General features: G+C 25.0%; 1 long non-coding RNA gene across 1 annotated transcript in view; it reads right to left on the bottom strand.

The window, feature by feature from the left end:
- Positions 1 to 1316: 1316 nt before the first annotated feature.
- Positions 1317 to 18511, bottom strand: part of LOC129609890 (uncharacterized) — a 35892-nt gene continuing 18697 nt past the window's right edge. Inside the window, exon 2 of the long non-coding RNA XR_008697049.1 lies at positions 1317 to 1512. This is a non-coding gene — a long non-coding RNA (uncharacterized LOC129609890). The remainder of the gene's footprint in view (positions 1513 to 18511) is intronic.

Below are 18511 nucleotides of genomic sequence, written 5' to 3' on the forward strand. Positions count from 1 at the left end.
CAGGAGAATAAAGAATATTATTCAGTAATTGTGAATAGCATTTTCATTAAGCATTCACCATAATATGGTGAATTTAATATTTAGCATATTATGCTAAATTCGTAAATAATAACATAACGGCGAAAACGGCGAAAAATACACGTTTATCATTTGTCCGAATACGAAAATATTTTCACTGAAATTGAATCACATAGCTGGGCCCCAATTCCTTATATCGCTTGCATTGTTTTTCGTTTCATTATTTTGCATGACAATTTCAATTGACATTTTCGAATTCGAATGACATTTAAAATTTGAAATTTGCAATAAACTTTATACTTTCGACGATTTTTTAGATTTTTATATAATAATAATAACTTTCATACATAAAAATCTTACTATAATTTTCCATTCCTATATAGACGATACCCTAACAAAACTACAACTTTTAAATTTCATATACAATAATGACGGGAAAGTTTCTGCAGAAATTTAGTCTTGTACATATTCTTTACGTCGACGATACCAAAACTATCCATTTCATCATGGTCAAACCCATTTCTCTCAATTTCATTATTTTGTTAAAACCTCTGTACTATGGAAATTCTCCGATAATATAAGTGAGTAGAGAAAACTAAAAACGTGCTTTCCAACAAACCATAGTTTTTTTTCGTTTAATTTCAATTTTGTTTATTTTTAATTTCGATTCTAATGAATAAATAAACAATCCAGACTGCAATTATTACGGTATTTTTAATTTTAGAAAGTGAAAATTCCAATTATTGTTAGAATTTTTGGGCGAAAAAATATTTAAAATAAAAAAAAAAAAACATTTTTCGTTTTCGTTTAATAATTATTGGATCCGTTAATTTATTTAGCTGTAAGGTTTTTTCTTTAATTTATAAAACGGGATACTTATCTGCTTATTTTATGAATTTACCGTCTGATCCGCGTTTGTGTTTCAAGTTTCAGAAAACTATTTATATAACCTTATTAAATGTAAGTATGTATATTTGCTTTTTTTTTGTACATAAGTCTGGAAAGGACAAAATTATCATTTAGAAATAATATTGCCTGGGGATATTTTTATTTTTTGTACGGGAGTAATTTTAATGAAATTTCAATTGAAAAAATTGGAAAGCTTTCGAAATATAAGATTATTTAAGTCAAAGTTTATGGTTCACGGAAGGCAAACTTCAAAATTTGAAACTTAATTTACAAATACTAAAATAAGAATTTACATTATTTGTGAATAAGTTTTGCAATAAGAGTTATACAAAATTTATTACACTGTTCGAGAATTATTTAAAAAATATTTTTTTGTTTAGTTCTTATAATTTAATTTATTAACGTTGCTATTTAAATACAAAAATGGAATTTTATAAGCTGCGACAACTGATTTTTATTTTTTTCTCAGGTGGAATTTATAGCTGTTGAAGTTGAAATGCGTTAAAATTTTGTTTTAAGAAAACTTTCGGCAAAATTGGTTTGAAGATATCCGGCCTTAAAAATGATGTTAGGTTGTTACATTTTCTGAAATGAAAAAAAATTTATAAAATTAATATTGATATTTTGAAGTATAAAAATAAAATACTTTTAATTTTTTTAAAAAGTAAAAGGTCTGCATTTTAACCCTATCTTCTGTTCGAAGTAGCTTTTTAAAATTGAGTTTCATTGTACAAGAAAAATGACAGAAAATTTAGTAAAGGCAAATAAACGGATTTAACAGGTACTGTGACAAAAATTTGCATTTTAGAAATATTTGAGAGGCCATAATTTTTTATGAAGAATTTTTTACTGGAGAAACAAGATTCTTCCAAAAATCCATTTGTTCACAAAAATATCTATTTTATTAAATCGACAGACACATACTAATCAACAGAGTGAACTGATAGGATTTTTTAAGCTATATAAAAATTAAAAAGAATATCAAAACTGAAAATGCAAACAAAAACAATTTAATTTTTCTCCAAAAGTATTACAAAACTTATATAATCTGTAAATTGTAATAGGAAATTCAATCAAAATGAGTCTATAATACATTACTCTTGATGCATTTACTAAAATTATAATGGTACTTGCTCTAAAAATAATTTGTAAACTTATGAAATCATTAAAATTTTAATTGGCTCTTTTAATTGGAATTAAAAAGCTGATTTTTTTACAAAATTTATCCTATACTAAAATCACCACTTTATAATTACTTTTTAAAGCAAAAAATTTGCAATAATCTAGAATAAAAAATTAAAGTTTTCTGAGCGAATACATAATTAACTTCAATAAACAATTCCAATTAATTACATACCTTTAGGGTTCAAATAAGAAGAGAAAGTTCAAAACAATTTAGATAGAAATTTTATTTTCAACACAAAATTAGAATTTTTTTTATAAAATGAAAAAGTTATTTTGGAATATTCATTTGAAACAAAAAATTTTTTGAATTGCACGTAATGAAATAACTTCAATAAAATACAGCGGTTTTGTTGTTGTACATAAAATAATATTTGGATTGTGCTGTGTTAGAAATTGGTATTGGTATTTGTCAAAATTCTTAAGAAAGACGAGTAATAAATTATTAATTCTAGTAAACTTATATTCGATTAAAAAACATAAAGAAGTGTTAGGACTAAAAAGAGATTTTTATAATTGCTGTTTCCGTTATTATTATTACCAGCTCTAGGAAAATATTTGCTTGTGTAAAATTTCGATGTTATAGCTTCAATAATTTCTATAATACATAGCACCACCGCTTTTGATCATTTTCTAAAATTTGGTAAAATTCCCTCAAGTGGTTTTTGAGTTATCGGCTCAATATTGAGTTATTCAGAGTCTCAGTGGCTAAATCGACTCAGAATATTCATTGCTGGTTAAAAATATATACTTGCGTCTATATCTCAGGCCGTTATTTCTAAGCGATACAAAAGGAATGGCAAATTTATAATACCCTTCAAATGTAAATTTTGTACGGGTATAAATATCGCAAATATACTCAAGTAATTTCTTAATTTATTTAATAGGGACCGTAATTTTCTTTGTATAACAATTTTCTTTATTTATAGTTAATTAAAAATTTTCAAAATCAAAACGAAATTTTTAAGTTAATAAAAACATTTACATTCTCACACCTTTTGCATAATATTTTTACATATTTTCAATTCAATTCCTGGTCCCACAAAATATTAGGAAGAGCGTTTATTACCCCAATACTATATCACTATACTTATAATTATTTAATGAATATTAGTATGCATGTACATACATATACAATCTTCAGCTTCAATAAATAAAATATTTCACAATTTTTTATGTTTAAATGAACATCAAAATTGTTTTGAAAGTTAAAGAATAAAGCGGAAAATGCTCGTACATTTTTGTTTTTCTTATAAAAGAATTTTATGAACACCTTTATATTTCCTTTTTCCTTTCTTAATAAAAATACAATTTTTCAAACTCGTGCATATTCTCCATCCATTATTATTATTATTACATGAAGGTGGTGAATAAAATTATACATATAGGTATAGAAACGTAAGTTTTGGGGTAATGAAGAAAAAATAAAAAATAAACCATCTTTTACTACACTAAAATACCAAAACAACTAATTAGACGCGAAAATTTTTAATGTCTACTAAAAAAGTAAGAACGTTAAAAAAAAAGGAAAGAGAGAGGAAGAAAAAAAATCCGTCTCCCTCTCTTATTTTTCTTTTTCTTATATTTTGTTTTCAATTTTTCCGTTCTTTTTCCTTACCAGCTCAATATTGTATAATACACATTAGATGCGCCGCACATACTCCTTGGCTAATTATGTAGGTAAACATAAAATATTATTAGGAAAATAAAGTGCCTTTTATATTTTTAATGACCATTTTATGCTTAATTTACTCTAGCAAAACATAATTTTTAAATTATTGGATATCATATAACTGGAGCTAGCTAGTTAGTTGAATTTAGTGTACGTATACGACTATAACTATATATACTATAATATAAAAGGTAAAATGAATAAAGGAAGTTAAATAAGAAAAGCACAAAACACGTGAAAAAAAAATTTGGGTCAAAGGAAAGAAAATAAAAGTTCGTGTTTAAATTAATTAAAGCATCTAAAACCGCGGTCTATATTAGAAATTTGAATATTCCTTATGTATCTGCATATACATACATATGTATATGTATATATTAAAAATAAATCGTATATGAACACAAGGTGTGTGCAAAACTATTCGAATTGAAAATTGCCACTAAATTACAATAAATGTTGACAAACCTAGGATTTTGAATTTGGAAACATTTTGAAGTTAGTTGGTATATAAATATAAATTATGTTGTTTGGTAACGGGTTGAAAAATTGCTATAATTGTGTACAGTATGAAGCTGAACAAATATTTTGGGTCCAATATAACTCGATGTCAGCCAGGGGTATGAGAGAACAATTATTTTCTTACCTCTAATTTTAATAATAATTATTGGAACTTTAACAGTTTCATAGTTTTACTATTTATATTACTTTTAGTAAAACTTTTCAGAGAATAAGAATAATATCAAAAGACAAATAATACAAAGAGTATATGTATTTTTACAAATCGTGCTTAATATAAATAAAGTTGTGTCAAACCAATGGTTTTTATTGTAGCATTTTTCCCTTCAACAAGTGAAAATACTTCTTTTAAATACAGTCTATGTAATACCTTCCACACTATTAAAATAATTTTTAGTCATATACGAAACTATTTCTAGGATTGCATATATTTAGGATGACCAGTTTATGCAGTTTTTTAAATAAATCAAAAATTATTTTAAAGAGGGATTAACATAATGTTCGATTTTAGTAGGGGTTGATTGTGTGAGTTAAGAAAAATAATTATATGTTTTAATGGCATAGAGTTTACCGTTACCTTTCTGCATTTATAGAAATTTAAAAATGCTTGCGGTTTCGCAAATATAAGGTGCCAAATATTCAAATTTTACAAATTTCGTAAGGCGATAACTTGAGAGGGTATGGAGGTGGAAAAAAATTTTCTTCTAACGAAATAAACTATTTATTAGTGTCCAACAGATGTAAAATTTCAGGCTAATACAACGTACGGTGTAGAAGAAAAGTGTGATCAAAAATTGGAAAAAAAACTGACTTCAGATAACGGTAAATTTTAGCGGCCATTTTGTTTTCTTAAAGTTCAAGTATAGTAAGCCGCGGTAGAGGAAACCAGCCAATATATTTCTGCGTTTAAAAAATTTAAAAAATACCTATGGTTATACTACAATAATTAGTTGAAAAATGGAATTTTTAGAGTTTTGGGGGGTACAGCTTTTGAAGTGGAGGAGATAGATAAAAATTTTGTTCTACGAAAATTGATTTCTAGTAAAGTAATAATTGTACTGTGTTTAGAATAATTATGAATTTTATAATCTGATTTATTTATTAAATTTTGTTCACATAAAGTAATATAGGTTCTTCGATATGTACGTTTTTAATTTGTGTAAAATTATTAGCTTTAAATTATAACTTAAAAGTAAAATTATTAATTGAACATTACTAGTTCATTAAAGGTATTTTTTACGTAGATATTTTATCAAATATTTCACAATTTCTATATTTGGCATGTTTCTAAAAAATTTTTAAAAAAGCATAACTGTTCATTTCACTCTGTCTTCGCACAAACAAAAATCAATTTATCAATTTCGTAAATGCAGAAAGTTAGAAATTATTTTCTCTATTACAAAAACTTACAATCAGTCTCGGGAACTAGTGTTTTCAATTAACTATCTCAAACGGGTTTTTACTAATTTTAAGGGCATTTTTTTTTAATGTAGTTGAAAGACATTAATAAGTATTTAATTTTGTTAGAACGAAATTTTATTTTTAACTCTTTTGCCTCCCTAACTTTAACCCTTGCAAAATGTGAATGTACCTGTTTAACTCCAGCATTTTTATTCAGTTTTTTCTTTTTTTTAAAAGGTAAATTTTTTAAACTTATACTTTTAACCTCTTTTAAAGACTACTGTAGACTTTTATTGGGGCTTATTCTGAGAACTGATTGTGTATTTCACTATTTTACCCGCCAAGTAAAAAGAAATTGGGTAACTATCATATATTTGTATGATCTAATCATCGAATGAGAAGAATTATTCTGTATTGCGCTTTTTTCAAAAATGTAAACAAAATTTGTTCACTTTGTTTTCAAAAGTGAGACGTTCATTCGATAATCTGAGAAAAAATAAAAAAATCCAATTGAAAAAATGTGTAATCTTGTTAGCAATTAAATATTCCTTGGCAAAACGCAACAAACTGATTTGAAAGCGAATAAAAAGTGAGATGAAAAAATGAGGTAATAGATGAAGCTGTAGCTGTATTTCACTATAAGTGATAATTTTGATAATAGCAATAAATTTCATAATAAGTAAATATTTTTTTTGTAAAAACAAACCAATTGATATAGATTATTTGTACTCGTATCTATAATAAAGTTTTTAAAACTTTTACCTTTTAACTTTTAACTTTACCTTAGGCCTTACAATGGCCTTTTATTGTAATATTTCTCCTAAATTTATGCAAATATTTTATAATATTAAGAGAATCATTTCAATTGATCGTATTCATTAGGCTTGAAACTCAATAAAAGCTATTTTGAATAATTAAGAACCATAGTTCGATAAACTTTATTGAAAACTGGAAGAGGAGGAGGGGGGCGGGGGTTAAAAAATCGTGTTTCAATAAATTTTAAAGTGTAAATTGGCGGTCTTTCTTGTTCAGAAAACATTTCATTTGTTTATCATTATACCTGCAAGAGCGTATGTTGGAAGGGTATACTAAATTTGACTCACCGTTTGTAACGCTAAGAAATAATGGTCTGAGATGTAGACTCAAGTGTATGTTTGTAATCAGCGTCGAATTCTGAGTCGATTTGGCTTTGTCTGTCCGTCCGTCCGTCCCAGCGATAACTCAAAAACTAATTGACCTAAGTTTACCAAATTTTCACAAATGCTTTATTATAGTAAATGCCAGAATCCTATTTAAATTGGATATGATCGGGTACTGGTTCGGGTAGCTGCCATACAACTTAGAAATTTATTTGACTATATCTTAGAAACTATAATTGTATATATATTAGTATAAACTAAACTATAATATATTAGTAGGGTCAATGTGTTTGATAAAAGTCGTTGAAGTTTCTTGGCTCTTTCTGGTAGCTGCCATACAACTCCAATAGTAGTTTGGCGATATCTTAGCAATTATTGAAAACACAGTAATGAAATTTTGCGTTAATTAATATGTAATCTTAAAGATATAGTCTGTCCCATAGTCAGCTATGACATATATTTATTCGCACATAGGATAGCATTACATTATGGGTATTACAGAGTTGACGCGGTTAACTCTACTTTTTCCCGTTTCTATATTATTTTGCCAATTTGCAAGTAAAAAATAGTTGTAACCTTTGCGAGAATTTTTATAAAACAAAAATTTATTTAGAAAAATTTTCAAGTATTTTTCTAAATAAAAATTTATATTTGTAGCATAGATTCTTATTGATTTCATCAGTGTGCATATAACCTTAAATACTTAATAGCTTCATGACTGACAATCATTAAATTACTTGAAAAATTCTACCAATTTTCAGAAAGAGTTAAATTGTTAAAATAATATCTTCTATTTATTTTTGAATTTTTTAAATTCACATCGTTCATACCATTTCTGCTTGTAAGTTCTTATATGATTGTAAGAAAAGGATATTTATAATTCCGAATTAAATTAGATTTATTATAAGTATATAGGTACTTATAGCTCTAAAATATCACATAGTTGTTATAAAAATTCTCTACAACACTACCAAATTAAGCTGTTTCACCTCTCTCTCCCTCCCAAAATTTTTATACAATTATATTGTTTTGTACTTGTCTTATAATATATCGAACAGGGTGAATTAGGATTATGCAAAATGTCTACTATAGGAACACTATTGGAGTAAGAATTTGTAAAAGCTTAATTCCCAATTATTTAATATCAAAAAAAAGCAAAAACAAAATTAAGATTTGGTTATTTAGATAGTGAAAAATATTGCAAATCTCATAGCTAATTTTATGAAAGTTTTAAGATTTAGACATTCGTCAAAAATATTTACTAAAAATTTTAAAAAAATATCAAAAACCACTTTCCTATTAGACTTATAAATCAATAGTTTTATAGCTTCAATCGGAAAAACAAAATTCATTTTCGACGATTATAACTAAAATTTCTTACATACCCATACCAAGTAATGATTCACATTGTTAATGAACATGACCCTATAAAAGTAAAAAAATTTTATTATTTTCATTTACAAGATAGAAGTAATTTTTATCTTGCACTCGTTTTGTATACGCTACAGTAATACTTTTTCTTTTCTTGAGAAACAAACAGAATTTTGACAGTAAAGTAACAAAGATGTTGTATGTTTGTCAATGTAGAAGATAAAAGTCGAAAAGAAAAATTTCTTTAAGCAGTTTTCGTATTTAATTTAAAAATTGTTTTTATTTTAATATAAAGTAGAAGAAAACATATTTTTTGACGAAGAAGTTCTGCAAAATATTAATATGTCATTTGTAAGAACCTGACAAATATTATGTACAAAAATATTTAAGAAATTGTTTTAAACTACTTTATTAGAGTATATTTGAAAGTTGCAATCTTAGGGAAATTTTCAAATCAAAAATAAAACTGATGAGGAAAAAAGTAAAAAAGTTTTTGTTCAATAATTCAATAGAAAGGCTTAAAATGCCATCTAAACGAAAGTAGCAAAATGACAATAATTTCTTAACCTGCGCCCGAACTTAAATTCGCTATTTCTCAAAACTACATTTTTGTAAAGTCGACGCATATTTCACATCATTGTTTGAATAACTTATTTTCCATAGTTTAACAAAGCTTTTAGAGCTTCTCATACTTTGACAGTCCTGGCTTAAAATTACACATGTATATACATAAGTTAAATCATCTGTATTTATGCATAGCATGTTTAAATTTAACGCATCAGAGAAATTTTTCACATTTATCGCTATCAGATACTAATGTATTTGAATTTTATGCTTTTAAGTGCACTCTTCACTGCCTAATTAAATGTTTATGTATTATATTTTATTGAATGTGCGAAAATTGAAGCGGTGTCAAAAAGATTTTGAAACTAAATCAAATTGGCCTGACAATCTGAAAATTATGGAATAAACGTACACTATATAAAAATATTCATTGTTGGCAATGTAATTTAAATTTTCTTTATGCAGCATTTCAATTCAAAAACAATATTATTGACAGCAACAATGTATGAAAAATGCATTGAAATATTTTAACCATTTCAGTTGAAATTTGTGTTTAAGCGGTTTAACAAGCACAATAATACCATTAATGTATTGTGACATTCTCTTCCATGCACACTATTAGAATATCGACATTGCAGTATAATTCTAAAACAGAAGCTTATTCTTAAAATTAATTAAAAATAAATATCATATGATTGCTTTGAATAGACAGCAAATTTTATTGGAAATACTTTTTAATTAATATTTAAATCTTTGAATCTTAAATTTAACAAATTAATGATTCATTGGCATTGAACTGCTTGTTAATTACTTCACATGAAAAAGCGTACTGCATCAAGCTCCTTATATAAACTGCATTCTTCACAATTCAATTAAAATTTTAATGTTAAATCCATTGCACTATTAACTAATAATATTACTGTTAGAATAATTTTATAAAATATAAAAAAATAATAATAATTAATACCTCGTATTTTTTAAGGCAAAAATCATGAATTTAAAATTATCATGGAAATTTTATAACAAATAGTTACTATATTTTATAGCAAATAGAATAGCTTTGCTCGAAAAAGAATTTTCTAAATCGATCTTCTATGTTCATTCTTCTATTCCTTAATCTGTCTGTGGCTGAATCTCTCATTTCCCGAAACAAATCTAGAGGCCTCTAGCAGATCGATTATATCAGTAAAACTTACAGCTCCCACACAACAGAAAAAGTTAAAAAAAAAAATTGAAAAACTTCAAAAATCTTTAAAGTTTCTGTCCTACAACTTTTTTCAAAATCCATTCTGAAGAGTCTCAGATCCACAAACTATGTTGCAACGATGAATTACTTTTCTCAAATAGCTTACCCCATATTGTGAACAAAATAATTCCACGATACCTAGATTTTAAGATCTTTAATTATTTTTTTAATTCTAAGATCTTCAATTATAAAATTTCAAATTCTAAAATTTTTTATTCACAAAATAGAGAATTGTTGGGCTAGTTTCCAAATATTTTGCTATAGTGAGTCATTGAGTTCTTTACTATTTGAGTGTAAACGTATTTTGCAAATGAATTAATTAATTTTAGTGTGGTAACAACAGTTTTTAATTTGTTTTTTTTTTTAACTTTACATTTTAAAAGTATTGCAATTAATTTTCATCCGACATTATTACTCTTCAATAAAATTAATACATTCTATGTAGATTAATGGCACCTATATTAAGAACTAATTCAAATCCATTAAAAACAAATTAAAAAAATAACAAAAAAGGAACAGAAATTTTTAAGAAATTTATTTAGATACTTCAATTTTTCATTGATAATTCAATTTTATGTTATCATCAACTTGATTTTACATTTTTAAGATTTTGACGATCGTATATCTTCATGAAATTGCTAACTTATATTAAAAACCTAAAAGACATACTTATATTAGTTATAATTAACCATTTTCATTAAGTTTGTTGCATGAGCTCCTTGAATAAGGAGCTATAAAATACTTGCAAAAGATCGTCCTAATTAACGAAGGCTTATTGCCTTCACTTGAAAGTCACTTGAAAGAAAGAAATTAAATTGTAATAGAACTGCACCAATAATAAAACAGTAATGATAATATTAGTTCTTAAAAACAAATCCTCTAAATTTATAATTCTTCAATTGGAAAGTAAATAATTGTCGCTCCTCTTATTGTTCTCATCAATTCTCTAACTTTATTTAATTAACCTACGATTTAAGGAAATTACTCTTACAGGGATCATCATAATATAGTTCGTTAACTAATGTTCTTAATTCTCGTTAAATTTACATTTAAAAGAACAAAAAATAAATTCTTTTGCAATAAAATTGGAATTAAAATTTTCTTAATTTTAGTACAAATAACAAGAATAACAAGCGACAAAAATAAAGTGAGAAAACGGCTTAAAAAAGTTTTATTTATTGCTTATTACAAAACACTTGGTGATAAACTTATAAAATAATGCCATCAATTAAAATAAAATCTTGGGCTCATTTTGTATCTTGTTTAAAAAATTGTGTATAAAAACTTCTCGATCCACTTCTTAAATTCTTTTCTTTTCGATTTCAAATGATTTCATGAATTCTGTTATATTATGTATAACAGCTTCGTATTTTTTTTTTTTTTTGTTTTTTATATGATCGAATTAAATTTTTTTAATAATTACGACATTTTATGGGACATATAACAAAAAAAAATTTATAAAATTCTATGGCTTTAAGCTTAAATAAATTTTTAATATTCTCTTGTTTAAATTCAATGAACTTGTCTTGCAATGCACTTATTTCGGTATCTTTCTGAATAATTTTCTAATATTCAGCATAGACTTAAACCTTGATTTAAGTTTCTTTTAAAATATTAACCTTAAAATAACCGCAATCACTTTAGAATAGTTGCTAGTGCTCTCTTTTGACTGTACAACATTTAAAACAAAAAGTGCTTAAATTCAACTTATTTTAAATTTGAAATGTTGTTCGTATATATTTTTCGTTCTTTAGTTGTCTTTGCAAGCAATTCCTATATAAATTAATTTCCCTAATTTAAATTCTAAAATCATATACATATTTTACTTAGAGTCTATTTTGTACCGTACGGGATGTAGCTGTTTTTATCTCATTTAATTTCAATTTTAGCCTCAAGCAGTGAGCAAATAACATATTTAACGTATATAACATAATTTGAAACAAAAGCATGTTTGAATAAAGGACATTGTTTTTCCAGAAATGTTCATAAAGATGTGCTAAATTCTACTGCTTTGTTTGTTTTGGGTGGTGATATAAGGTCCACATTCGAAAATATTTCAGAATATTTACATGAGAGCTCTTAAATCTTTTAAATATATTGGGGGATAAATAATCTCAATCAAATTAAAAATTACATAAATATTATAAATAAACATGTTATTCTTATGAAGAAAATGACAACTCGACCGAATGCAAACCGAATATAAATGAGACTCGCAGTTTTCATGACATTTGCAATCTATTAAAACTATTGTTGTGTATTGAAAAATATTTCTCTTGTTCTTCAATTGTTCATTGATATTTCTCTTTTTCTTTAACTTTAAATAAACAGACTTTAATTTTTTTTACAACTTTTTTCCTATGTAGGTATTTTACCTAAATTAAAGCAGAAGCAAAGAAAAAAAACATGAGTTAAAAAACTGATGAATAAAAATTTTTGATCAACAATATTTTAGTTACTTTGAATACTAATTAGTTATATAAGTAGAAAGTTTGTTAATGTTTAAAAACAAAAAAGAGAATGAATACACATAGCATTCGTATCTAAAGAGTTGTTAATTAGAGGAGTTATTTTAAAAAGACTACCTACTATCATTAAAATGTTTACATAAAAATCTACTTTGAATAATCTAATTATAAAATTTATTGACTAATTTAAATGCTAAACATAAAAGGTAAAATAGTTTGTGTACTTATAAGGTAAACAAAGGAATAATTCTTTATTCACTTGTTAAAATTTTATTAAAAAAAAAAACACGAGTTAAAAGGGTTGTTAACATTTTAAATAAGGATTAAAGTTTACAAAAAAGACTCTTTATCTGTTTCTTCAATATTTAATACATTTTTATTCGAAATCATAGATATTTTTTTTAATTTTTATTTAAATGCAACAGCTAAAAAATAGCTCAAGGATTATTTAAGTGATGCCACATATTATAGGGTGTTTATCTATAATAATATGTGAGTTAGTAACTATAGATAAAGCATGTTTCAAGCAGCTAATAATTTTGGGTAGTTCTAATCTTTTTTCACTGTGTAAACAAGCTTTGTGTCCCAGAGTTTATGATCATTTAAAATATACCCATATCTTCTTCTCCACGTTTCAACTTAAACTTTCTGCTCTGCAATCTGGTAGTGACCCTAATGGTTGTTCTATTTTGTTTATTTCTATTGGTTTGATTATTTTACTTTGGCTCCTTTCTCGTAAGTGTTCGAATAACATGGAATAATATCTATACCCATACGATTAAGGAATGTTTGAAGAGTATTATAAATTTTTCAATTCGATTATTACTTAAAAAATAAATGGTTAAAAGTATATGTTTTTGGTCAGCGTCGAGCTTTAAGTTGATTTAGTTACAAAGCATTAAGTTATCCATTTTATGGTTGTTTACAACTCAAATCACAAATTCTTAAAATTATGTGGCACATTTTATAAGTGTTCCCTTAATAGGTCATTACTATCAAATTAAAGTTATACTAGTAAACTAGTAAACTAAAGATGTATTCAAATTTTGCTTTTGTGTGTAGAAATTTGGTTCCGGTTGCATAGATACCTACGAGAATTTACAAGCAATTGTAAGCATTTAAAAGGTTTGCAGTGCTCAAATTTGTTCCAATTTAATAACACTGGATTCCATTAAAACTATAACAGTAGCGGTACGAACACTCTTATAATAAAACTCTTAATAAACATGAATACGGATGTCAGTCTTAAGGTGAATAACACTTTTTATTTTTATCTATTTAATCAAAATAGGTTGAGTCCTTACTTCATTTCAATCGCATCAAAATTATTTAAATCCCCAATACCTGATACATATATTATCTGTAGTACGTAACTTTATACTTTACACAAGCCCATACGAAAATATTGTTTTAACACAAATTTGCATAACCCAAAAAAAAAAAAAAAACTAATTTTTTTTAAAAGTTGGTACAAAGAAATTATGATAGTAGATTTAGGCCTTTTATTATAATTTAAATTCTATGGTGTCATTCAATCTAATTTTTGAATTATCTCTGAATATTTTTTTGTACATCTTTTTACAAAAATACCTAAACAAAGCAGTTTTTTTTTTTTTTAGTTTTTTTCTACAATTTTTATTCTCTCTACTTACCTACATTGCTCTTAAAAAATTTGCCAAAATTTTCCAAAAAAGAAAAAACATACAAATTCAATTTAAAATACACAGGGAACCTAGGCAAAACCAAAAAAAAAAAAAATAATAACAAAAAAGTTGAAGAGGTCTTAAAGTAATTTTCAAATTTTCTATTCACAGAATAAAATGGCAGGAAATCTAAATTACTTGAAAGAGAAAAAATAGAAAAAAAAAATCAAAATAAAAACCAGAAAGAGAGAAAAAAATATTTTAAAGCAATTTACTCTCCTTCTCTTTTTAATAATTTTTTTTTTTTTTGTAAGATTTTCTTGTTGTTCATTTATTGAAATACAAAAGCCATCTGCCATCATCTGGGATTTTCGGGTCACAAAACTGAGTAAAGTACAAAGAAAAAAAAAATAAAAAAAAAAATTAGCAAAAAAAAAAGGTTAAAATTTGCATAAATTTTCAATCTTCTCATCTCTTTCTCTCTTTTTGCAAATTCTTTCAAAAAAAAAGAAAAAAATATTTTGGCATATTATTCATTCAGAAAAAAAAAACAAAAAAAAAAATAAAAAAAAGTAGAAAAAAAAAGTTACGAAATTTTTGTTTTTTTTTTTCTAAATCTTATAACATTAGGAGAATAACATAATTCCAGGACTCCCAATAAAAAATGACTACAAAAATGACTTCATAAATCAACTATATATGGCAATAACACCAAAAAAAAAGAGAAATTAAATTGTGATCTTAGTACGAGTATCAGAGAGAAAATGTAAAGTGAATTAGATTTTTCCTTTTTTTTGTGTTCTCTGCTGTCCCAAAGGGGAAAAGAAACGCAAAATTAAAGAAAAATCACAAAAGAACTCATCCTTAAAATTGCTTACAAAACTTCCGGATTTTATATATACGAATAATATACGAGTCCTTATAATAATAATGCATACATACATACATTTATGTACAATGTTTGTGTAGAGTAGGTGCCAATATTTTTATAAATAAATAATAATAAATTCCAGTCAGCCAAGCAGTTATAGTAGGCAGATAAAGTCCTTTGAGGATTTAACGCTAATATTTAATAAGTTAACACTCATCTTCCTTATATTTTTTTTTCTGTTTTTTTTTTATAGATACCTACTTATTGTATATTTTGTGTTGGCGTTATTATTATATTTCTGAATACATATATAACAAAAGGATATTCATACATTGTAATTGAAATTTTCCTTTTTCTTTATTATGCAAACGAAAAAAATATAAGTTGCGGTATTACAAGTGATTTATAAAAGTAGCACATTTTGTTTTAGTTATTAATTTTAGTTACGATAATACATTTTCGAGAAATATTAAAATAAGATATTATTTACGACTCCTTATACCACACACTTACATAGGATAGATTTTTTTAAGAGAGTATGGTCCTATTGCACCAACCACATTTTAATTAATATACTAATCGAAAAAGTACTGTTTTTAAGAATTTGAAAAGTAAAAGCAAAACATAATGGCTCTTGCGATGTAGGCCAGATAAGTTAGTTTGGCATTGAGAAATAAGTTTTGTGAATAAAACATCATTTTTTTTATCTTTAAATGTATACGATGTAAAAATTTTGTGAAGTCATGCTCGACTGGATGGACAAAATATTGACTGCATTGATTGTGTTCCATTTTTATTAAAAATATTTCTGAATATGCCAAGTAGTAAATTATAGAATGCCTTAAAATTAAACTTCTGAAAATCAAAAAGAAAAAAACAAACTCGTAAGTAATATCCCAATTTGGGTGCCTATATTAGGCCACTGAAATTGAAAATCAAAACTGTCAACAATTTTTTGATAACTTACTGTTAGTATAGTAACATTAACAATCATGAAAATATTACCAAAAAAAAATCGGTCTCTATTGGGTTAAAGAAGATGTTATTTCAACAAGATTATGTGATATTTCAGGCAAATGAAGACAAAATGTCATTTAACATCATTTATTTCAATATAGACCCAATCAATGTAAAACAAATCATTCAAAAAGAACAACTTTTTGGAGAACCACGCATCTAGACAATAAAACTTCTCAATTACTCAATTTCATTTCATGTATATTAAGTTCCCATATTTCCATTTAAAGAGATTATGCTATAACTTTAATAATTCCATTAACATTAATGACTAATTTGTTGAAGTAACCAATTTTTAACCAAATATTTTTAAGTTCAACTGGGATTTTATATTTCATTTTATATTTTATTTCAAATATAAAACGAACAAAATATATAGGTAGTTTTGAAATACATATACTGTTATACAAGTTTATAAATCATAAAAGTAATTAAATTACATTGAATTGCGAACCCACGTTATTCTTTATACGATTATTCTTTTTATCTCGTATTATATGAAAAAGGAATTCTCATTGGGCCATATTGAAAGCTGCAAAGAAAAAAAAAAGAATTTCAAATGAACTTATTGTGGGTTGACTACAAATATTTTACTATATTGCTTTCTTAATACAAACATTTTCCAAAATTATTTTAGAAAATAAATGAAAAATTGAAGTGATATTAAATAAAATAATATTTTTTCATATATAAGTACAAATTACACATGTATGGGATCAAACGTTTAAATAAAAGTAGATATTATGTGGATACAAAAAATTCTATGTATACAGGATCTTTAATTATGGATATTCATTTTAAACTGGAACCCATTTTTAAAATTAAATTTTTGGAAAAGAATAATATGCTCAAAGGTTTGGAAAAAAATCGCTATGCTTAATACAATTGTACATTATGGTCAAATTATAGGTCTCTTTTCTAGACAAAACCATACCATTTTTACTTAATCAATTTTTAGATAATTTAGTATTGACTCAGAATTTATTGAAAATTAAATTTCAATAATATTTGTAATATTATTGGAGTACTTTTATATTTTGTATAATGTGTGTATTACCTACTTTAAAAAATATTTGCTTAAAAGTCGGCGTCACAATAATTTGATAATACATAAAATCTACCTAAATTAATATAAAAATTTTGCGTGAATTTTCTTTTAAAGAAAAAGGATATTTTTCAAAATTTTTATTTTTATTGTTTAATTTTTTATTAAACTTTTTAAAATTTTCTGTAACGCAAAATTTTTGATCAAATTCATGTTTGATTTTACTAAAACTGTAATATTATACTATAATTATAAAATAAATACGAATTGGTGTAGTACTGAGAGCTGAGCAGACTGCAACCTGCTCTTCAGACGCAGTCTGCAAAGGAAGTCCATTGCGTTTACAAAATAAATTCGAAGTAAATTTATATTTTAAATGCAGGATACTTAATTTTATACCGTTTCATTTAGAAATTATTTTAGACAAGGTAATTCTGATTTGTCATGTTGAAAGTTGAAATAATTTTACGCGTCTTAGAAATTGTAACAGTAGCAAATTTTTAAACTGAAAAAAATGCATTACAGAAAATTTTTGAAATAAAATAAGTGTTCCAATCAGTTAACACATGCGTCTAACCTCAAATAATTTCCTTCAATTTTATTTAGTTCGCAATATTTTTATTATTTAATTTAAAACACACGTTAGATGCATTTTTTCTTATTAAAATTAAAGCGTGTTATTTCATTATATGAAATTGTTTATTTTGCAATATGTTTCAAGTAAAAAACTTGTAATTAATGAAGGAAGTTTAGAATAGAATTTTCTTTCATTTTGCAATTGTGCAACAAGCCATGATTATTCTAAATTTGTTACATAATAGATTGTTTGTCTATTCATAATATTATTAAATTTCTACGCTCATTTCCGTAACTTTTAAATATGCATGACACGTAAATATAAATATATACACACATATATATATATATATATATATATATATATATGGGTATATGTAAATAACATAAAAACGGGCGTACTCGTATACTTATATAATGCTTCATTTAATAAACAAATCAATTTGGTTTTTGAAAAAAAGAATTAATAAAAAATATTATATTCACATTATTATATTGTGAATAATTGTAAAAAAAATAAATATTAACGTATTAAATATTTCAATTTAATTTTTTTAAATAAATAGAATTATTCAATTGAATTGATTTTCTTTCTTTTTAAATCATGCATTTATCATCATATTTTTCACACAAATTTTCACAAAAATTTTCATATTTTATGTTTATTAAAATTTTATCTATACATTTATCAATTTATTTGATAAATTCGTTTTGTTTTAAAATGATTACAATCACTTATTTTTTATTTATTTTTGGAGATGTGTTTATTTATGTTGATACAGCCATACCAAAAATTATTTGTGCATAAGTATAGGCAATGCACAAATAATATTTGAAATTTTATCCTTGCTTGTAATCTGATTATTGTATATGAAT

Source organism: Condylostylus longicornis, unplaced genomic scaffold (assembly GCF_029603195.1).
Source record: "Condylostylus longicornis isolate FDR11 unplaced genomic scaffold, ASM2960319v2 ptg000040l, whole genome shotgun sequence".
NCBI classification, from domain to species: Eukaryota; Metazoa; Arthropoda; class Insecta; order Diptera; family Dolichopodidae; genus Condylostylus; species Condylostylus longicornis.